Here is a 23,669-nt window from a genome sequence, read left to right as displayed (position 1 = left end):
AACTTAGGGCTTTGCTACAGGATACACCCTCCACAAGTTAAGGAAGTAAAAATAAAGGTATATATTTCTTTTTTATCTAAACCTTTTAAGTTTGTATGCGGGCGGCATGGTGGCGTAGTGAAAGGTGCCAGTTAGGAGACCCGGGTCTCCCTGCGTGGAGTTTGAATGTTCTCCCCGTGTCTGTCTGGGTTTCCTCCGGGTACTCCGGTTTCATCCCACAGTCCAAAGACATGCAGGTTAGGTGCATTGGCAATTCTAAATTGTCCCTGGTGTGTGGGTGTGTGTGCCCTGCGGTGGGCTGGCACCTTGCCCGGGGTTTGTTTCCTGCCTTGTGCCCTGTGTTGGCAGGGATTGGCTCCTGTATTTAGGATATAGTGGGTTGGATAATGGATGGATGGACATCTGTATGCATAGCCCTATTTGCCCGTTTTCGTTTTTTTTCTTTCTTCAGCAATATTTCAGCAAACCCGGAGCTTGTCAGTTCAAATCGTGGTACTGACACCACTGTGTGACCCTGAGGATGTCACTTCACCTGCCTGTGCTGCAAAAAAACAAAAGTAATGTAACAAATTGTACCTCAGATGTTGCAAGTTGCTGGAATAAAGGCATAAGTAAAATAGATAAATATGTATTATACACATAGGAACTATTAATTTATTTTCAGTTAAGTCATCTGCAGCAAACCTTTATAAATGAGGGTTTCTCCTTTTTAGATAGTGCAAACTGTTTCTTCTTCATTGAGGTTTTCTCTTGGAGAGCTTTTTTCATTTCGTTGAAAATTAAAGCAGCAGCTGCCAAAATATGTAGCTTTCTTATTAATTTTTCAACATTGTGTAAAATAAATGTATAAAGTAACATAAAAGTTTTAAATACTGGTTATCCTTTTACACTAAAATATTACTAAAGAGATACAAAAAAAGTAAAATGCATATGTTCTTTTTCTTTAAGGAGATTAAATATTACTGAAGAAAGAAAAAAAAAAATTAAACAGCCAAATGTGGCTATGCATACGAACTTAAAAGGTTTAAATAAAACAGAAATATATACTTTTATTTTTACTTCCTTAACTTGTGGAGGGTGTATCCTGTAGCAAAGCCCTAACTTTTTTCGTGAAAGCCCGTTTCAGTCAATAAGTCTTAAAAACAGGTGTAAAGATATTGACAATTATCTACGCAAACCCACCAAGACATGGAATCGTTTAAATCAAGTATCATTACATCTTCCTTTCTTAAAGAGAAGTAAGGCAGTACTTATAAGCTTACATATATATATATATAGACATACATATATATATCTATATATCTATATCTATATCTATATCTATATATGTATATCTATAAATATCTATATCTCTATATCCATCTATCTATACTAATTAATAAAAGGCAAAGCCCTCACTGACTCACTGACTGACTGACTGACTGACTCACTCATCACTAATTGTCCAACTTCCCGTGTAGGTGGAAGGCTAAAATTTGGCAGGCTGATTCCTTACAGCTTACTTACAAAAGTTAGGCAGGTTTCATTTTGAAATTCAACGCGTAATGGTCATAACTGGAACCTCATTTTTGACAATATACTGTGATGGACGGCAGCTTGATGGCCGTGGGAGGCGGAGTTGAGTGTCACGTCATCACGCCTCCCACGTAATCACGTGAAAAGACTGAACTCAGTAGGGAGAAATGAAGGAAGAGCCGCAAACAGCGAAGAACAAAAAATTAATTAAACAATTGAGAAGGGAGCGAGTGAAGCATACAAGCATCTTCATAAGGGAAACAAAGCACGGTGTAAAACGTAAGTTTAAATTAAGTTTATTGAAACGCTCCCGTTGCGGATTGCAATAACATATTCGCGAGATAAAAGAACGCAGTTGGGACAAATGAAGGAAGAGCCGCAAACAGCGAAGAACAAAAAATTCATTAAACAATTGAGAAGGGAGCGAAACAATAAGAAGCCAGCGAGTGAAGCATACAAGCATGTTCATAAGGGAAACAAAGCACGGTGTAAAACGTAAGTTTAAATTAAGTTTATAGAAACGCTCCCGCTGCGGATTGCAATAACATATTCGCGAGATAAAAGTTTAATGAGAAGACACGAGGTATAAATGAACCACACGCCGTAGCGCAACGTTAGGGGCAACAGTTTCAACCATTCTATGATCTGCTTCTCGCAACTGAAAGACAGCACATGGCGGATGTTAGCCGACTTGCTGACCGCAACGTTAGGGGCTTCAACTCTGGCGCTGACGATAGAGATTCGATTCCCGAGAGGGGATGAAGTGAGTGTGTATGCCTGATGAGCCAAGAATTAGGGAGAAACACATGTCGCATACTCTTTGCATTATTTGAAAGTAAACTATTAAAAACATTCTATGATCAGCTTCTGGGAACAGAAAGAGGGCACGTGGCGGATGTAAGGCGACTTCCTGACCAACCACAAGCGTTACCTGGCAGGTAACCACCCATACAGTCAGATTGTGATTCAGAAAACGAATGCCATGAATGTAATTACCACGATCTACATACTGTCAAATAAACGAAACACACGCCGTAGCGCGACAGCTGTGAATAGTGAGGTTCAGAAAAAAACAGATCCTTAACAAATTGTTATTGGTATATTTTCGATCCGTTTAAAAAGGTTTTCTTTTCTTAAAAAATTAAAAGCAGTACTTCGCCGCAACGAAGCGCGAGAATTTGGCTATATATATCTGCTTCTCACAATTAAAAGAGGGCACGTGGCGGATTTTAGACGACTTCATGACCAAACATAACTGTTACCTGCCAGGTAGGGTTACCACTTTTAATACAAAAAAATATGGGACGCATACTGCAGCGGGTGCCACATCCCAGTGCCAACACTTTGCAGACTCTACTTAAAAGACCCGCCCTCCTCACTGGACAGTTAAAAAGACCAATCAAACTAACGATGACGTCAAGTATTACCCAATCAAAAGTACGAAAGGAGGCATCTTCATAAAATGCGTGTGGGATGATTTGCATGAGACGCTGCTTTAAAAAAAAGGATAAAAAAAATACGGGATAAATCCCGTCCAGTATTGATTCAAAACGGGACGCGCAATTTCATTCTCAAATACGGGACGATTCCGTATTTTAAAGGACGGGTGGCAACCCTACAGTGCCAGGTAACCACCCATACAATCGCATTGTGATTCAGACTAGGAATGCAATGAATGTAATTACCCCGATCTACATACAAGGCAAAAGTCTTGCAACATTCAAAGATGATGGTTTGGGATAAGTACACCATAGAACATAAAAGAGCTTATGAAGCCTTGAACCGAAAAAAGCAAGATCTCAGAGATCGTAAAAAAAAAATAGGAGGTAATGTCGTTTTACTCGCTATAGATTTTAGTCAAACATTACCAGTTATTCCACGAGGGAGACCAGCAGATGAACTCAACGCGTGTTTAAAATCCATGCTTCTCCCACGCTCGGTTATATGTCGCGTGTTCTCGGGTAGGTACACCAAAAAATGTATACATTTAAGCATGTAATGGGCAAACAAAAAATGAGGTATACCCGAAGGCACTGCAGTAGTACTTAATGTAACTTTACTTCTTAAATGTTAATGTTTTACTGTTTAATAATTTATATGCTTCTTATATGTTGTTCAAATTCTTTTATCAAAATACCAGTGACAGCGCAATGCACGATAACATGGAGTGAATACACCATACGCATCCGCCCACGGCCGCCCTGGTGTGCGCAGATAGGAGTTGATTCTACAATAAAATAAAATAAAGATAAAAACCCAGGATTGTTTCCTGCCTTGTGCCCTGTGTTGGCTGGGATTGGCTCCAGCAGACCCCCGTGACCCTGTGTTCGGATTCAGCGGGTTGGAAAATAGATGGATGGATGGATGGATTTTACTGTTTAATAATTTATATTTATATGAAATGTGCTTCTTATATATTACTTCATATTCTCATATGATAATGATGTTAATGTTGTTTATATTGATTTCTATGTTATTGAAACTGCATGTATGTGTGTATATGTATGTATATATATATATACGAGCTGTATATACCCGGCGTTGCCCGGGGCAGAAGTAACCTAATCGGTCAAACACTTACATATATACCAAAGTAAACCTAATCGGTTAAACAGCTTCATATATACAGAAGCGAACCTAATTGGTCAAACAGTTATGAATGTGCAGAATGATTTTACAAACATTATGCGTGTTAACAATCATTAAAAAGAAAAGACTGAGGAACTGTTCTTCTATATGTGATGAAGCCACTAATAGGACAGATTTTTTTCAGGACCCAGCTGTTTCATAACTAAACTACTGCCACCCCAAAGTAATGCCTAATAGTGGTTTTTGGGGTAGCTGTGGAATAAAAAGGGTGTTTTTTAGTCAGTAAGAATCTGACACTACCCTTCAGTACGGGCTGAAGGGTGCCTATGTAAGGTTTTACATCCTTCCCGTATGGAAAAAAAAACATACTAAACTTTTTTTTCATCATTACAGATAATCTCAGTCAAATCGAAGTACGCATTCTCAATTTATTTTTATCTAATTTTTACTTTTTCACAAAGCCATCCCATGCCAATTTGTATGAATAAACTTTTGCTAGAGAGTTACCAAAAGTTTATTCATGCACATATTTTAATATGGATAATCTATCTCTAATCAAGGTTCTCATTTTCATTCTAATTTAAAATAATAATAGATACTCATTTTTTTCTTCTGTTTTAGAAAAACCAATCTATGCCACCTACGTCTTCGTCAAGTCAGCTTCATCCAGCTTCATCACATATAGAAGAAGAGTTCCTCAATCTTTTCTTTTTAATGATTGTTAACACGCATAATCTTTGTAAAATTATTCTGCACATGCATAACTGTTTGACCAATTAGGTTCGCTTCTGTATATATGAAGCTGTTTCATCGATTAGGTTTGCTTTTGTATTTATGTAACTGTTTGACCAATTAGGTTTGCTTATGTATATAGATTAGCTGTTTGTCCGATTAGGTTCGCTTCTGTATATATGAAGCTGTTTAACCGATTAGGTTTACTTTGGTATATATGTAAGTGTTTGACCGATTAGGTTACTTCTGCCCCGGGCAACGCCGGGTATATACAGCTCGTATATATATATATATATACATATACACACATACATGCAGTTTTAATAACACAGAAATCAATATAAACATTAACATCATTATCATATGAGAATATGAAGTAATATATAAGAAGCACATTTCATATAAATATAAATTATTAAACAGTAAAATCTTCTTCTGTAATTTGCTACCGTGGCAATTTGTGTGTCTGTCCAGGATTTTAAATGACCTGTAGCTCGCAAACCGTTGCACCTATACACTTGAAATGTGGTACACATATAGTACGTCACGTCTACTATCCGCTTTATGGGTGATGATTGTTTTAGTCTTTTTATCTTTATTTTATTTTATTGTACAATCAAGTCCTATCTGCGCACAGCAGGGCAGCCGTGGGCGGATGCGTATGGTGTATTCACTCGATGTTATCGTGCATTGCGCTGTCAGTGGTATTTTGATAAAAGAATTTGAACAACATATAAGAAGCGTATAAATTATTAAACAGTAAAACATTAACATTTAAGAAGTAAAGTTACATTAAGTACTACTGCTGTGCCTTCGGGTATACCTCATTTTTTGTTTGCCCATTACATGCTTAAATGTATAAATTTTTTGGTGCACCTACCCGAGAACACGCGACATATAACCGAGCGTGGGAGAAGCATGGATTTTAAACACGCGTTGAGTTGATGTGCTGGTCTCCCTCGTGAAATAACTGGTAATGTTTGACTAAAATCTACAGCGAGTAAAACGACATTAGCTCCTATTTTTTTTTTACGATCTCTGAGATGTTGCTTTTTTCGGTTCAAGGCTTCATAAGCTCTTTTATGTTGTATGGTGTACTTATCCCAAACCATCATCTTTGAATGTTGCAACACTTTCGCCTTGTATGTAGATCGGGGTAATTACATTCATTGCATTCCTAGTCTGAATCACAATGTGATTGTATGGGTGGTTACCTGGCACTGTAGGGTTGCCACCCGTCCTTTAAAATACGGAATCGTGCCGCGTTTGAGAATGAAATTGCGCGTCCCGTTTTGAATCAATACTGGACGGGATTTATCCCGTATTTTTTTTATCATTTTTTTTTTAAAGCAGCGTCTCATGCAAATCATCCCACACGCATTTTATGAAGATGCCTCCTTTCCTACTTTTGATTGGGTAATACTTGATGTCATCGTTAGTTTGATTGGTGTTTTTAACTGTCCAGTGAGTAGGGCGTGTCTTTCAACCGTAAGCAGATTTTTTGCAGTGGTATCACTGACCTCGACGACGGCGACGTTATACGTCAAAAATAAATTACGATAAATGACGATTTTAGCGATACTTTATTACGACGGCGGCTACATAGACACGATCAAATAAAAACAAAAAAATCAAATAATCATTCTACATTTTCAAAACATCGAAAAAACGACGGAATGAAAAAAAGGCCCACCCGACGACCCACCCATTCCATTTTTATATATATAGATATATATATATATATATATATACTAGCAAAATACCCGCGCTTCGCAGCGGACAAGTAGTGTGTTAAAAGAGGTTATGAAAAAGTAAAGGAAACATTTTAAAAATAACGTAACATGATTGTCAATGTAATTGTGTTGTCATTGTTATGAGTGTTGCTGTCATATATATATACATATACACATACACATATATTATATATGTATAATATATATATATAATATATGTGTATGTGTATATGTATATATATATATGACAGCAACACTCATAACAATGACAACACAATTGCATTGACAATCATGTTACGTTATTTTTAAAATGTTTCCTTTACTTTTTCATAACCTCTTTAACACACTACTTGTCCGCTGCGAAGCGCGGGTATTTTGCTAGTGTATATATATATATATATATATATATATATATATATATATATATATATCTATATATATATCTATATACAGTATATATTTAGATATGGATTTAGATATCTCCATATCTAAATCCCCGCGAAGTACTGCTTTTAAATTTTTATTAAGAAGAAAAGCTTTTTAAGTTGAGGGAAAATATCCCAATAACAATTTGTTAAGGATCTGTTTTTTTGTGAAGCAGCCTTAACACAGCTTTTCCGCTGTTTTATAAATGAACGGCATATAAGGTCTTCCTTTTTCCTTGCTTCGCCAAGTAAGGAGCCTTTTTATTAAATCCAAGGGTTATTCGCTTTTTTTTTTTGTTCGTTTATTACGATTGTTATAGTTCTGTTTGTATACCACGTTGTCAGTTCAGTACTACGGTTGTAATATGACCAAGCCATGCAAGCACACTCTTGAGAATGCAACGTATAGTTGTACAGGAGAAAAGCAATCTTGCCTCAAATCAATGGCAACCTTTTGTAGGTCTATGAACTTAATTTAAACTTTAGGTTTACACGGTGCTTTCTTTCCGAAGTACCTGCACTCATGAATATGTCTGTATGCGTCAGTCGCTCAAATCCACGCACTTCGCACTGGCGAAGTACTTCTTTTAAATTTTTATTAAGAAGAAAAGAAAACCTTTTTAAATTGAGGGAAAATATACCAATAACAGTTTGTTAAGGATCTGTTTTTTTGTGAAGCGGCCTTCACTCGAGTGACCACTTCGAGCTGACTTGCTGGCCAACCATAAGCGTTATCTGGTAGGTAACCACCCATACAATCAGATTGTGAATCAGACTACGAATGCCGTGAATGTAATTACCCCGATCTACATGCTGTCAAATAAACGAACCACACGCCGTAGTGCAATTTTAGGGGCTTCGCCTCTAGCGCTGACGTCCGAGGTTCATTTCCCGTAAGGGAGTGAAGTGAGTGGGTGGTTACCTACCAGGTAACGCTTATGGTTGGCCAGCAAGTCAGGTAACATCAGCTACAGTGCCTTCAGTTGTGAGAAGCAGATCATAGAATGGTTGAAAATAGTTTACTGTCAAATAATGCAAAGAGTACGCGACACGTGTTTCCCCCTTATTCTTGGCTCATCAGGCGTACAGACTCACTGCACTCGCTTACGGTAATCGAACCTCGGACGTCAGCGCTAGAGGGGCTTCGCAGCGGTGAAGTATTGCTTTTAAATTTTAATTAAGAAGAAAAGAAAACCTTTTTAAATTAAGTCTTAAAAAGAGGTGTAAAGATATTGACAATAAGCTACGCAAACCCACCAAGACATGCAATCGTTTAAATCAAGGCGCAAGTCGAAAAACACCATCCCATAATATTAGTTAACGATTAACACATTTCTATATGTAGTGTAAGCATACAATACAACTGATAATATGTTGCGCTTATTTATCTGGGGTACCGACATTTTTGCGCGTTTAACGGCTGAAATCTAACGTGGTTTGTGCCCTTCAGAATGAAAACAGTTTGCATTTACCTTTTTAATAAAAGGCGAGCTTTTAAGCCTGAGAAATCAACCCGTAAATGCACACGTTTAATTGCACATGTGTTAATATGTATGCTTACTCAGTATTAAAAGACACTCAACAATTAATGTCATTTACCTTCGTTTCCGCGTTTGACTCGTGCTGTAAATCTCTTCCTTGTTTTCAGTTCACGTGATTACGTAGGAGGTGTAATACGTGATGACGCGATACGTGACTCCGCCTCCTCCATTAGAGTATATGGACAAAAAACAGGTTCCAGTTATGACCATTACGCATAGAATTTCGAAATGAAATCTGCCTAACTTTTGTAAGTAAGCTGTAAGGAATGAGCCTGCCAAATTTCAGCCTTCCACCTACACGGGAAGTTGGAGAATTAGTGATGAGTGAGTCAGTCAGTCAGTGAGTCAGTGAGGGCTTTGCCTTTTATTAGTATAGATGATTATTAATGTCAACAATTCTTTAAATAGTTATATACCAATATTTACAAGTTTGAAGTATATTCTTGTACTTCACTTTAACATGTTCCTGTGTTCTCCTTGTGCTCACGTTTGATCTGGAATTATGACATATTAAATAATAATTAATCTGACACATAGGAAATGAAACGCTGCATTCAGTAAGTACAATGCACACTACTTAGCGTTTAATTTGTCAGCCACTTTTTGCCATCTGTCTTTTCTGGTCTGAGCTGCTTTTGCAGTGTTACCCCTTGTGCATATTAAATCTTGAAAGGTCTTGCGCCGCGTGTGTGAAAAAAAATGCGCCCCTTCTTTCATCATTTTGTTGCAGCCTATCAAAGACTTGCTGATCATGTTTTCTAGACTCAATATATATGGGCTTTTCACTCGTATGATTAGATCCAGCTAGACTAATCTAATACATGGCTGCGTTTGAAAAACCGACCTATTCCAGATGAGTGTCACCGGCATTAACTTATCCAAGATGAGGCACCTGATCTCGGATGATTTAAGCGACGTACAAAAAATACCCCCCAGGTGAACATTTCATGTCAATAGCCCCATTAGAAATATATTTACTGAGAAAAACATTGACACGTTAAATATTTATTTTCCCTACTGCATATTAAATCGAACAGTTTAGGAATATACAGTGATCCCTCGCTATATCGCGCTTCACCTTTCGCGGCTTCACTCTATCACGGATTTTATATGTAAGCATATTTAAATATATATCGCGGATTTTTCGCTGCTTCGCGGGTTTCTGCGGACAATGGGTCTTTTAATTTCTGGTACATGCTTCCTCAGTTGGTTTGCCCAGTTGATTTCATACAAGGGACGATATTGGCAGATGGCTGAGAAGAAACCCAACTTACTTTTCTCTCTCTCTCTCTTGCGCTGACTTTCTCTGATCCTGACGGAGATTGAGCAGGGGGGCTGTTCGCACACCTAGACGATACAGACGCTCGTCTAAAAATGCTGAAAGATTATCTTCATGTTGCTACCTTCTGTGCAGCTGCTTCGTGAAGTGACATGCTGCACGGTGCTTCGCATACTTAAAAGCTCGAAGAGCACGTATTGATTTTTGCTTGTTTGTTTTTCTCTGTCTCTCTCTCTCTCTGTCTGCTCCTGACGGAGGGGGTGTGAGCTGCCGCCTTCAACAGCTTTGTGCCGCAGTGCTTCGCATACTTAAAAGCCAAACAGCCCTATTGATTTGTTTGCTTTCCTCTGTTTTTCTGAAATTCTGTGCTCCTGACGCTCACTCCTTTGAAGAGGAAGATATGTTTGCATTCTTTTAATTGTGAGACGGAACTGTCATCTCTGTCTTGCCATGGAGCACAGTTTAAACTTTTGAAAAAGAGACAAATGTTTGTTTGCAGTGTTTGAATAACGTTCCTGTCTCTCTACAGCCTCCTGTGTTTCTGCGCAAATCTGTGACCCAAGCATGACAATATAAAAATAACCATATAAACATATGGTTTCTACTTCGCGGATTTTCTTATTTCGCAGTGGCTCTGGAACGCAACCCCTGCGATGGAGGAGGGATTACTGTACACACATCCCACACTGGACCAAAACCGAGTTACCAGTCTAATTAGAAATCACACCTTTGGAAAGTCACAAGACACCGAAGTTAAATCAACACACTAGGGGTGGGCGGTATGACCAAAATTCTATATCACGGTATTTTTCTAAATTATCCCGGTTTCACGGTATTCAACGGTATTTTTTTCCCCATGCATGAGTGGATGCTAACCACATTTTCCACTGCAATTACTGCAGTAGACTGGCTAAGAATGACCTATTCCACTGTCATGAGCATTGTACAAAAGAACATTTTAATGTGCACACAAGTATTAATACAGGTTTGCATGGCCCCATAAAGTGATAGTTTTCAAGGGGGTGGCACTAATGAAGAGAAGGAATCACATTGCATGACAGATGCAGTCAAAATATAGAACCTTTTTATTGAACAAATTTTGCAAAAACTTAAACTATAATTTTGACAACATATTTTCAACCATCCAAAGAGGCATTTAGACTTAGTAAAATATCCAGAGGTGCTTGTCAAAAGTTGTATTGCACTGAACATGTCTTAGAAAAGGAATAAATAGTAAATATTTTTTGTAAACCAACTACACTTTCTGTTAATGTTAACCATCTCTGTCCACTGAAACATTATAGTGACTTTTTAAACAGCTTTACCATCATTAAACTGCATAATAGTTAAACTAATAAATAATAACAATAAAATAAATAATAGTATTATTACTGATAGTTGCACTATTACCTGCAGTGGGCTGGCGCTCTGCCCGGGGTTTGCTTCCTGGGATTGGCTCCAGCAGACCCCCGTGACCCTGTAGTTAGGCTATAGCGGGTTGGATAATGGATGGATAGTTGCACTATTACTTCAAGACTTCAAGCCCAGGTGCATTACACAGTATTCACCAAATTAAAAATAAAACAAGTGCAACTTGGTGATGTCATCTTTACCAACTGAACCATCATTAAGGCAAACTGCATTAATATGGACCTTGCTTCAAGCTAAGCCATATACATAAATAATAAAACTGTAACTTGCATTTATAATGCTATTTGTGGTATAGCCCTACGGAATCGAATTAGGGCCACAGTGAAGAAAAAAAAAAAAACTATCGAGAATAAAGTAAACATTTCCACTTTATTCTCATAGTTTATTTTGTCATTAAAGTAGAATGTCATAAACTAAACTTCATCCTAAAATCAATGTTTAATTTTCTCAAACCCCATCATAAGTTAATGCAGCAGATTAAATGCTTTGTGTTAAGTGTTCCCTGACCCAGTTGTTAATCGCTACACTTCTTAAACTGACTTCCTCTTTTGAGGAGGCGCCAGCAGCGATCACCGCACAGAATCCATTCACTTCATGATATTCCTGCTCTCTGAAAATTTAGAATGCTAAGATAAATATTTGATATCATTTTCATGATGAAATGCATTAAAGCAGGTATTAAACATGCACGGTAGTGTGGCGGTAGTGCTGCTCCCTCACAATAACTTTATGGCAGGTGTGACGAGACTCCAAAAAACTGGATTTATGAATGGGTATCGCACAGGTTTAACTTAAATATTGTGTAAATGTTGGGTTTGTGATCTGGTGATCGAAGACACGAACACAGAATTCAATGGATGTTCATCTGTGCGGGCTTTCTTTATTGCACGCGTGCTGTCTGTCTGACGTACCAATTCCCCCCCCCTCAACCCCCCGCCCATTCCTATCCTTCCTTTTTCTTTCTCCACATAACCAATCACCACACGATAAACGTCTTTGTGAAATTAAAACTACTTATAAACTTACCCCATGGAGTGTTCAGAACTTTACAAAATATGTTCGTTATACATGTTTAATTATTCCATCCATTCAGGGTTGTGCCCATCCCAGTAAGCATTGTGTGTGAGGCAGGAGCAAATCGTGAATGAGTCGCCAGCACATCTCAGAGTGAATACGAGCAAAACATACACTAGCAGGGTTAATATAGCATAACAAAACCAGTCATCCTACATGACTTTGAAAGGAAACTGAAGCACGCCGAGTAAACCCACCAGAAAAACATGCAATTCAAGTCAGGGTACACCCGAGACACCCTTGCCACGAGGCAGCAGTGCAATTTCCACGCCGCCGTGCCCTCACATGATTAATACCTGCTTTAATGCATTTCATCATGAAAATGATATCAAGTATTTATCTTAGCATTCTAAATGTTCAGGGAGCAGGAATATCATGAAGTCAATGTCTTCTGTGCAGCGATCGCTGCCTGCGCCTCCTCAGTGCAAGAGGAAGTCAGTTTAAGAAGCACGTACTGATTTAACATGGCTCGGGGAACACTTAACACAAAGCAATTAATGTGCTACATAACTTATGATGGGGTTTGAGAAAGTCTAGTAAATATTCATTTTACAATGAAGTTTAGTTTACGATGTTCTAATTTAATGACAAACTACGAGAATAAAGTCAACATGTCGATTTTAATCTTGACATAAATGGCGAGAATAAAGTAGAAATGTCGAGAATAAAGTCAACATGTCGTCACATTATTACACAGTACCCAGTTACATTACATAGTATTGAAAAAAAATAAAACAAGTACAACTTGGCTTGCAGTATTATCCAGTAGTATAGAAACAGTATTTACACATTTGGACGTAATGGTCCACATCCGACCTTTTAAAACCAAAGTATCTCTGGGCAACGGATGTGACTCCTTTTTTTTGGCAAAAATTCTTCTGTGTCATCATGTTCAACTTTATCGTCAGCTACAGCTTCAGTTTCTGAATGTTCTGCGTCCACTTTCACCACGCAATACCTACACTACCTATTTAGCGGTGTAGCAGTGAAAAAGGAGCCCCTGCGCAATACCTCTGTGATTAGTGGTGTAGCAGTGAAAAAGGTCCCAACTTGAACAGTTTCCCGCTGCGCCACGTTCCAAACGTCATTTAGGCAATTTAAACCGGTGTTGCGTTATAAGAAAAATCCATATCATAACAAAAATAAAAAACAGTTTTCGGTATGAACCGGTTTACCGCCCATCACTACAACACACACAGTGAGTGAACATACAAACCCCCACGTACTGGCAATACTACTCACTGAGCAATCGTTCCCTTATGTTCGTGTCAGATAACAATCATAACCGTGTTATTAATTATGACTCATTGATTTATGATGGTTGCGGCCATGGATCATCCTCTGTACTCCGCTGGATCCAGAATGCTCGTACCAGCGGCATTTCCATTACTTCCATCGCCTAGGACGGTCACTGACGTTCGTAGATCTAAGACAATGAACTCCACCAAATTCTAAGCATTTGATTAGAAACTCATATTTTCTCACAACCGAGCCACTTGCCTGAGAAGGGTATTGCTGCAGACCGGAGACATTGTGGCGGGATAACTGTAAATGTAAGTGGATAGTATTGGCTAATTCAGAATTTCAACGAATGAGATTGCTGTTAAAGTATGACAATCAAAATCTCACTCAACGTTTGAAGTTGTCTGTCAAGTGTAACTTTCACCAATCTTTTCACAGTTAGTGATCCCTACCGCTTTGAGGTTCCGCCTCATAGAGTTTCTTTGAAATAGCCTTGCGCTGTACTAAGCAACGAAACTCTGTTAAAGAAAAGAAAACAAAGACGAAGCAGCAGCAAAGAAACTCTATTAGACCAAAGAAGAAGCGACGAAACAAATTGCTTGTTATTTCTAACAATGGAAGTAAGTTTGCTTCTAAATTAAAACGTATGATATTTGCAATTGCTAAGTTTTCTTCGTGTTTTTCAAATAACTTTTTGTTTCTTTGTTGTGATTGTACGTTTGCATAAATATTAATATATATTGTATTCACGTTTGTATTAATAATCATTTTCGCTGTAGTAATTGACGCATATTCAGTGCTTGAAGTGGTCCGGCACTCAGTGGTGCTGGCAAATCTTCAAACGCCGCAAAGCAAGTTTCACGGGCAACATCCACCCATACCCACCCCCGCTCCGGTGCTCAGTGGAATGCTAGTAGATCATCGCCAGTAGTTTGGTTCCCTATTAACTCTGTGCATATTTACATTTGTGAGATGTTCAATTAAAACGCTGTAATGTTATTTTACATTTTTTAAACAGGATTTTTTTGATCATATCACGATCAAAAATACCACAGACATTCTGTCCGTACTTCGATCTTCAGATGTGTTTTTGTGCCCTTTCAGTCATCCGCGACTGTATTCTTCACGCTTGTATATACGAGCAAATGAACACTTGCGAGATCACCGCAGAACAGCATGTTCCTTTGGAGGTACGTGTATCCCACTTTTCCCATTAACTCAGGCTGAGAATGGGTGGTAAATATTCAGTGTTTCCTTTTTGTTTTGTTAACAATTTATCCCATAATTTTATTTGGCCATCTCCTATGGTCTGGTTTAGTGGGTGCCAAATGACCTGTGCCTTGTTAGAATAATTTACAAATATTGGTACTTGTTCTGAGTGTACCATTGCTGAGTGCCGGTGCGGGTACCCTGCTTATGGAGATGCTCCTTTTTGGGATGCTTGGACAATCAAAGGTGACACCTCACATCCAACCAGGGGAAAACAGTTTAAATAAGCTTGGAATTTTACATTTTTTTAATGTCTAAATAAGTTCATATAGTGTTACTTACTTGTTCCAACCAGCTTTTGTTTTTAATTGAACTCCTGGGCTAATTAAGTGATGTGTTATTTCCCAAGTTCTGTGTTTTGGGTACAATATAGAAATTAGAAAACTAAGTTTGGTAAATATATATATATATTAAAATGTACCAAGCAGTTATATAGGAATGTATTTTTTTCTTTTTAACAATATTTTCACCTTGATTTTCATTCTGCTTTTTAAGGTGTTCTAATTGTTTAATTAAACCGTTATTTACTAATCAGTGGGTCTAACACTAAAGTAGCAGCAATTGATTATTCAGTGTTATTTGCCTGCGTGTCTGTTCTGCTCGTTTTTAATTGTTGTTAATAAGATACAATGAAGGGGTAAAACTGCACAGATTAAGGGCAAAATATAATGAAATCAACAAAAGAGAGTTAAGCATTTAAATCTATAGAAAAAACAGAAATATTTCTAAATGTCTTATAAATGTAAAAATCATGCTGCTGTGCTTTTCTGAATGTAGAGAAAAAAATACCAGCTAATTAAATGCGCTCAGTGCTATCAGGTGCTGTCACTGATTAGGAATCTGGTTGGAACAAAAACCTGCAGGCACAGGGGGTCCCCAGGACCGAGTTTGGGAAACACTGCTCTAGAATAATATGGTTCTTACTTATCTTTTATTAGGAGTCACATTTTCAATAACGCTTGCATTTTTAACTTAAAATACAGGTTTTACATATGGGAACAAAATTAAAAGAAAAGGATTGTATACGCCTGATAAATAGTCAAAACTTTTGAAGATCAGTATTCTAAAACCATGACTCACAGCTAGGACCTTGTTGTTCTAAGGTCTTGACATTATATATATAGATATAGATATATATATAGATAGATATATCTTCTCAAAAAATGAAAGGAACCCTTTTTAATGAGAGTACAGCATCAAGTCAGTGACACTTGTGGGCTATTGATCTGGTCAGTTAAGTAGCAGTGGGGCTTGTTCATCAGTTTCAGCTGCTTTGGGGCACTAGAGGGTGGGGGGCAACAATGAGACGACCCCCAAAACAGGAATGAATGGTTTAACAGGTGGAGGTCACTGACATTTTTCCCTCCTCATCTGTTTTGTCACTCATTTTGCATTTGGCTACGGTCAGTGTCGCTACTGGTGGCATGAGGCCATACCTGGACCCTACAGAGCTGGCACAGGTAGTCCAACTTCTCCAGGATGGCACATCAACACGTGCCATTGCCAGAAGGTTTGCCGTGTCTCCAAGCACAGTCTCAAGGGCATGGAGGAGATTCCAGGAGACAGGCAAGCAGTTACTTCAGGAGAGCTGGACAGGGCCTCTCATAGAAGGTCCTTAACCCATCAGCAGGACTCACCAGTTTCTGCTCCTTTGGCCAAGGAGGAACAGGATGAGCACTGCCAGAGCCTATAAAATGACCACCAGCAGGCAGGCCACTGGTGTGAATGTCTCTGACCAAACAATCACAAACAGACTTGAGGAGGGTGGCTTGAAGGTGGCCCGACATCCTCCAGTGAGCACCAGGGAGCTAGATTGTCATTTGCCATAGAATACCAGAATTGGCAGGTCTACCACTGGTGGGCACCCTGTGTGTTTCACAGATGAGAGCAGGTTCACCTTGAGCTCATGTGACAGATGTGAAAGGGTCTGGAGAAGCCATGGATAACGTTATTCTGCCTGTGGCGTAGTTCAGCATAACTGGTTTGGTGGTGGGTCAGTGATGGTCTATGGAGGCATATGGAGGGACACACAGACCTCTACAGACTAGACAACAGTGGGCACCTTGACTGCCATTAGGTATCTGGATGAAATCCTTGGACCCATTGGCAGACCCTATGCTGGTGCAGTGGTTCCTGGGTTCCTCCTGGTGCACCACAACGGCTGGCCTCATGTGGTCAGAGAATGAAGGAATTGATCCCATTGACTGCCCCAAGAACACCTCTGGGTGGGACATTATGTTTCAGTCCATCCGACGCCACCAGATTGCACCTCAGACTGTCCAGGAGCTCAGTGATGCCCTGGCCCTGGTCCAGATCTGGGAGGAGATCCCCCAGGACACCATCCTTCATCTCATTAGCAGCATGCCCCCCCCCCCCCCCCAATATTGTCAGGCATGCACACAAGCACATGGGGGCCATACAAATTACTGAGTGCTATTTGGAGTTGCTGCAATGAAATTTCAGCAAAATGGACTCGCCTGCCTGTCACATCATTTTTTCTCTTTGATTTTCGGGGTGTCTTTGAATTCAGCCCTCTGTAGGTTCATCATTTTCATTTCCAACAAACGATGTGCCATCCTTTTGTTCCTAACACATCAGTCCATAGCAGTAGAGACAGCCAGCAAGATTTTTTTTCCCATTAAGATTTCATGTGCTTTCAAAGTGTTCCTTTAATTTTTTTTATATACTATATATATAATACATACTATTGAAAACTACATTGATGTAAACCAGATTTTCAGTATAAACCAATGAGAAACGACAATATAAAAATGCCTTACCAGAAATATCATTGCAAAATAAATTTCCAGCTGTTCAGATTGAATTATTTAATGGCTATGACTTAACAGACTCAGTGCAGTGTGTGCTAAATGACCAGTTAAGTGGAGTCATTTACAGCTGTACAGGTTGTTATGTCAGGGCCATACTGAAGTATACAGACTCTGTGTGCTCTTAATATGCTGTTTGCTTGGATACTCATATAGGATTATGTCCAGCTCAAATATCTGTCATCTCTATCTTGTTACCAGTCGTGATGCTGATGCCCATCAGTGCCTGCTGTACAGTTGGACTCCTGACCTCCTCCAATCTCAGAGACCCTAAAGACAGGCCGATGTGTTCAGCACACCACTAGGACCTGATGGAGTCAAATGGAGGATAAATGAGATATGAACAAACATCTGTCATGTTTTAATCTCTAAATATACCTTTTGCATAAGTAATATGTATTATAATAAACACATATTTGATGATCCTAAAGAGGTATTTAAAATCCCAAAAGTAATAAAGGTCCAATTAAGTCAAATAATTGAATACCCTGATTAACAGGTGCACAGTCACAAAAACTGCAAAATTATTAGTCTTTTGAAGGCATAATATTTGCTCTTCACAGATCGTTTAACATATTAAACTTCATTGTAAAAATAATAATTGACTATTAGCACTATGACAACTGTGTTTCTTACATTTAACATTGATAACATAGAGACAGCCAATGGATTCTTTAAAGTCACAATTTTATTGCCAGCTTTCTTAACGTTTTATATTCCCTGATACCTGAACGTGAGAGTGTCAAGTATGTGATTTGTAATAATCTGTAATCATAATACAGCTAAAAAATAAACTTAAATACGTGATTCACAGGCAAGAAACTCACTAGAGCTGCTGGTATATTGAGAACAGACATGAAGACCGAAGAATATTTGACTGACATCAGCAAATAAAGAACATATTGTGATCTGCAGGCAAGAAGGGGCTACAATGGAATATTAGGAACTCTGACAGTTTATTCAACGTTTAAAATTGTAATACTGTACGTTCATAGCCTTTAAGGTCTTTAAGGTGACCCGTTAAATGTAGGCGGCTATTTCATTTGGACATTCGAGTAAACACCAACAGTCAAACATTTGTTTTAATCTGACTGACTTAATCAATTAGAGCCCACACTTAAGTCCACGTCAATCCATTAAAATTAGGCGGACACAAATTTGTATTGTTATGTTCATTTAAATTGTCTTCAGACGTTGTTCAGTAACGATAAATATCTCATATGCAAACTTTTATTACTATTTTTTCAGAACCGCTACTTCATAAATGACTGTGGTAAAAATACACTGCAGTCTTAATAATGCGCTCGACAAAGTGCTATAGTGTAAGATAATGACACTAGTAGACTATCGTCGGAGAGGTATTTTATGAATATACACTCCGTCTCTTACAGTCACTTTATCTTGACCGTCCACCTTTAGAAATTATCTTACACGTCCACCTTTAGAATTTACACCCACCTTTCTTTTTACGTATTCAAAAGGCAATTGGCTAAAGTGGCCGATGAATGACAAATAACACCGATTGGCGATTTGTTGAATAAAACAGTGATTGACCGCGACGTATAATTTGCGATTGGCTGATCAGTGACTAACGTGCGCAAATTTAATATATGATTGGCTGAAGTCGAAATGATATTAACGCCCATTTTACTCCGGTCTGCAGCAATATCTACTTGGGGATTTTTCTGCTGTCTATCTGCGTAAAATACCACACCCGTCAAATTCACCTATGGGATTCGAAATGTTGCTGTACACATGACGTGCAAATACTGTAGAACGTGTTACCCACGTAATTTTTGACGACTTCTTTACTAATGAGACGCTCTTACACATTTGAAATGTTTCTGTGTAGCGATACACGAGTTTTTTTAATCCTGGGTGTCAGTTAAATAAAAGTATTTCATGTCATGTTTTGACTGTTTTTAAAGGCCTGTCTAGTTTATTATGCCTTTTTGTTAATCAAGATCTGCCTGTATTAACATTCACTTAAATGTAAAAACATAGTGGTTCCCAACCTGTGGACCGCAGCGCATTATCAGGTATAGTCCATAGTAGTTATTTAATTAAATGCGTTGATTTTGCTCGGATCTTCTCTACGTTTTTAGCGGTCGCATATTATATGCCTCGTGGCTTATTAGGTCGTATTACATGCATGTAATGAGTCGTCACGCGATTTTGTTGTAACACTTTCTGTTCCGAAAGCCCGTATTCGTTTCTCCTGCTGTAGCTAATGTTGTTTAAAAGCCACCGCCCTCCGTCATTGCGGGCAATTCATTACAGTCGACAACTCGGGGATGGGAGACGATGGACGGGTTTTCTCAGGGATAACGGAAAAGAATGTTTAAAAGGACTGGAGCCAGGCAGATAGGCACAATTTAAAAAAAAAAGATCAGCCAATAATTTTTTATATCTTTTGACTAATTTCGGGGACCCTGAAGCCCATGTTGGCAGGGTCGCATGCTAAATGCACTATCAGCGGCAATGATTCCTAAGGAGTTTAGTATTAAGTTTATCGTGCTTCTCGTAATACTGTTTTAAACTGGTTCGATGGATCGCAGTATTATGGCAGTGCAAAGGGCATATTTGTTGGATCAGCGAAAACACTAAAAACATCAGAAAATATCACAAGGACGAGACAAGCTGTAGAGCGGAGCCCTGGACAATTCAAATTATTTCAAGGTAGACTGTAAAGTCAAATTTATAATCAAGATTTATCCTATAACCCATGCTTGTCACTTACGCCCGAAGTACTGTTTAAGTTAATTTCTACACATTATTGACTATTGGCAGTATATTTTTTCTGTGAGTCTGCTTGTTTTTTATGTTTCTGCTGCTGTATGTATCTAAATTTACCCGTGGGATTAGTAAAATTTATCTAATCTAATTTAATCTAATAAAAATACAAATAACAAACACTGATTTGTCAGTAATAATGTAGATGTGTGAATCAACTTTTTATGCAATTTGTTAAATTAAAACCAGGATGTTGAACTATGGTTGCCAGCATATTTAAAAAATTCATTGTTAACAGAGGACTTCCTTTGAAACTCCCAATTAAAAAAAAAAAAGTTGTTTAAAACAAAGTAAATAAATGGTATTATTATTATTTTTTACCAATTTATATCTCATTTGGTGCCATTAGTCAACTGACAAAGTTAAGTGGCCATTTATACTGCAGTTTCGGAAATTTACAGGTCCTCAAGCTGCACCCATTATGAAGAATGAATTACTCTCAGCTTTAGTAAAACTTAACACTAACTATTTATACTGGCAGTGAAATACCTCAGGGATCTCTTCCATGTTTTGAATGATTTTGTTAGTTATCCCCTTTTCTCTTTTAGTAATATTAATGTAAGAAATATGCATGAATGGACGAAAACCAGTCACTGTTTTTGTCTTACGTGGCCATTGTTATTTTATGTGTGCCTCTGTAATCTTCTTCTTCTTGGGTCCCAGCATGGCACTAATTTTCCTGTTTGGGTCCACAGATTAAAAATTTAAAAAGTCCTTTATCTATCAAATAAAAAAACATTCAGGGTTTATGACATTGCAATATTATTAAAACTTATATGTAGTTGGATAAGTGGTCCTTGGACGTATAAAGGATGGGAACCATTGCAAAACCAGTAACTATTAACAACGTCACACCTCCAGAGCACTGCATGGGCTCAAATCTCAATCCAGGCTCTCCATATGGTCTCCATTATCAGCATAACCTTTGTTACTCAGGCAGGGATGGTGCTACTGAGACCACCTCTAAAATACCAAAGCTGTTGTATAGCCCCTTTGCTAAAAATAGATAAATACATAATACAATAACAATATAATATTATTAAGTTGCATCTGGCACAAATAAACATGTACTTCCACAAATTTCAAAGCAAAATTAATTTTATTTAGTTTAAGTGCAAATGTTTAGATTCTACATGAAAGGTTTGCCTGGAGTGCTCAATTTGTACTTGGAATTTTCTTTTTCTTTCTGATCCCCACCTCAGAACTACATCTGCCCCTCAAGCCCCTTCTGTGCTACTGCTGTTCCCATTCTTTCTGATTTAGCAATGTGCAGGTCTTAGGTAAATCAAAGACTTTAAACTGGCCCATCCGAGTGTGTGTGTGCGTGTGTGTGGATGTGCCGTTCTGCCTTGTGGCCAGCATCTCCAGGGGGGCTCCAGCTTCCTCCGGTCTCCTGAATTGGATTACATTTGTAGGATAAAGGATGGCTGGATGGAATACTGACCAAACTGCATCATACAGTGTATTAAAACTGTACTGCTAACCTTAACAATAAATCATTATGAACAACTTATAAAATGTAAACAGTAAATGTACTTAACAGCTGCTTACATACTTTGAGTTATTTAAGTGCAATTAAAAAACAATCCCTGTTTCAAAGTAGACTTTATCTTGATATTAAATATTTTCTCCAAAAATTCATACTGTACTGTATATCTAGGCACAGCTGGAAAAATGCATAAACTGTTATAATTACAGGTTTAGTGTATTTATCCTAAGTTAGCATAAACTACGTTACTTCCACTCAGATGTTGACTACAGCTCTCTAGCTCGTAAGTTAAATTAATGTAAACTGTTTTCCTTAAAAGATTTAGATTGATTACCTGTAGAAGAGAAAGTCTGTTTTTATCTCCGTACAATCTGTTCTCAGAGTGGCCAAGCTTGCGCTGTGTCCTCAAAAAAAGCTATGATAGAAAGAATTAATAGTATGCAGTCCTAGCCCGGAGGAACCTGAGCCCATCCTTCCCCTTCTCTTGTCACACCGCCCTTCAGATTTTACTTCTGTATGAATTCACAAGGCAACATTAATCTAGTAAGAAAAGAGCGCCTCCTGCTGTTCTTTTTTTACACCAGTAATAATTCAGTAAAGTAGAATATAAAATCAAAATTATATATCTGACTCCTTTAAACACCTTTGAATGAAGCTGTAGCCAAAAATTTTAAAGAAAAACAGTAAAGACTGTCAGAAACCTAATTGTCCCACTAGACCTGAATATGTATTCCTTTACCTCTTTTTGTTGTGTGGATTTCTCCTTTTTCCCACCTCCCTTCTGCTACAAAGGCCTCTTCTCCTCACTCACTCCCTTTCTCACTCCTTCAGTCTTTCTCTCACTAGGCTCTGAGAATTTCGGAGGCCCCTAGCTGGACCCTGCTGTCACCATCACTTCTGGAAAGTCATTAAAAATCCAGGCAGCCTCAAAGCAGTTTCTGGACTGGCTGCTCTTTCCCTCTCTCTGTTTCTACCTATCTCAGGTTGTGTTTCACAGCCATCTACTGCTATGGAGCAGTTCTACAGGCGTCCAGTGTCTTCTTTCTGCTCACACCCACCTGAAGACTTAAGAACTTGTGGCGTGTGGTGGGCTCTTTGCCTTGCATTACAGATCCCAGTTACACCTAGGTGCCCTTTTTGCTCTGTGGTGGTCTAGAAGTCCCCAGTGGTTTCTTATCAGTTCTCTTAAGGTCTCAACCCCATAATCTTTTATGTTACAGTGACAGGGCATACCACCGCTCCACACTGACAGTGCTTTTCAGTTGCCAGTGCGGATTTTCTTTTGTATCACAACCACTTTCACTTCTCTGTTCTGTGCTTCGAAGTGCCACATTTCCTAACATATATGATTTTAATTGGAAAATGCCCTTGGTACAGATTATGGCAGGCAGCCAGAACTCTTGCCCAGCCGGGACGCCCAGAGTGTGGAAGGACCGGGGGGGAGAGTATTTTTGGGACAGTTTCTCCCCTGGGCCAACAGAGGGCAGCCCCCCTGGTTTCCAGCATGGCCAAGGGTTGTGAGCATGGGAACTCAACCCTGTTTGAACCCGTGGCCACCGCCAGGGGGTTCATGGATCTTTCCATGGCCTTATTTGGGAAGTGCAACCGGAAGAAGCCCGTGCCCTATAAAAAGGGGCCAGTCCCACAATTCAGAGGTCAGAGTCAGGGGGAAGGAGTGGACAAAACCTGAGGAAGAGTGGAGGCGGAAAGGACTGGCGGCAAGGAAGGG

General features: G+C 38.7%; 3 protein-coding genes across 4 annotated transcripts in view; 2 read left to right on the top strand and 1 right to left on the bottom strand.

Annotated features, from left to right (window-relative positions):
* Window positions 1-22,341, bottom strand: part of LOC114656097 (acyl-coenzyme A thioesterase 1-like) — a 44,616-nt gene extending 22,275 nt beyond the window's left edge. The window contains exon 1 of the mRNA XM_028807515.2: window positions 22,275-22,341. The gene's annotated coding sequence lies outside the window, so the exon portion shown is untranslated. The remainder of the gene's footprint in view (window positions 1-22,274) is intronic.
* LOC127529225 (SCAN domain-containing protein 3-like) overlaps window positions 1-23,669 on the top strand; it is a 146,749-nt gene that overhangs the window by 68,757 nt on the left and 54,323 nt on the right. The gene's annotated exons all lie outside the window — the stretch shown is intronic.
* selenoo1 (selenoprotein O1) overlaps window positions 1-23,669 on the top strand; it is a 160,015-nt gene that overhangs the window by 82,959 nt on the left and 53,387 nt on the right. The window lies entirely within an intron of this gene.

This window comes from Erpetoichthys calabaricus, chromosome 1, assembly GCF_900747795.2.
Source record: "Erpetoichthys calabaricus chromosome 1, fErpCal1.3, whole genome shotgun sequence".
NCBI classification, from domain to species: domain Eukaryota; kingdom Metazoa; phylum Chordata; class Cladistia; order Polypteriformes; family Polypteridae; genus Erpetoichthys; species Erpetoichthys calabaricus.
Note: the sequence above shows the minus strand (reverse complement) of the source record. Positions and strands in the feature narration are given on the sequence as shown.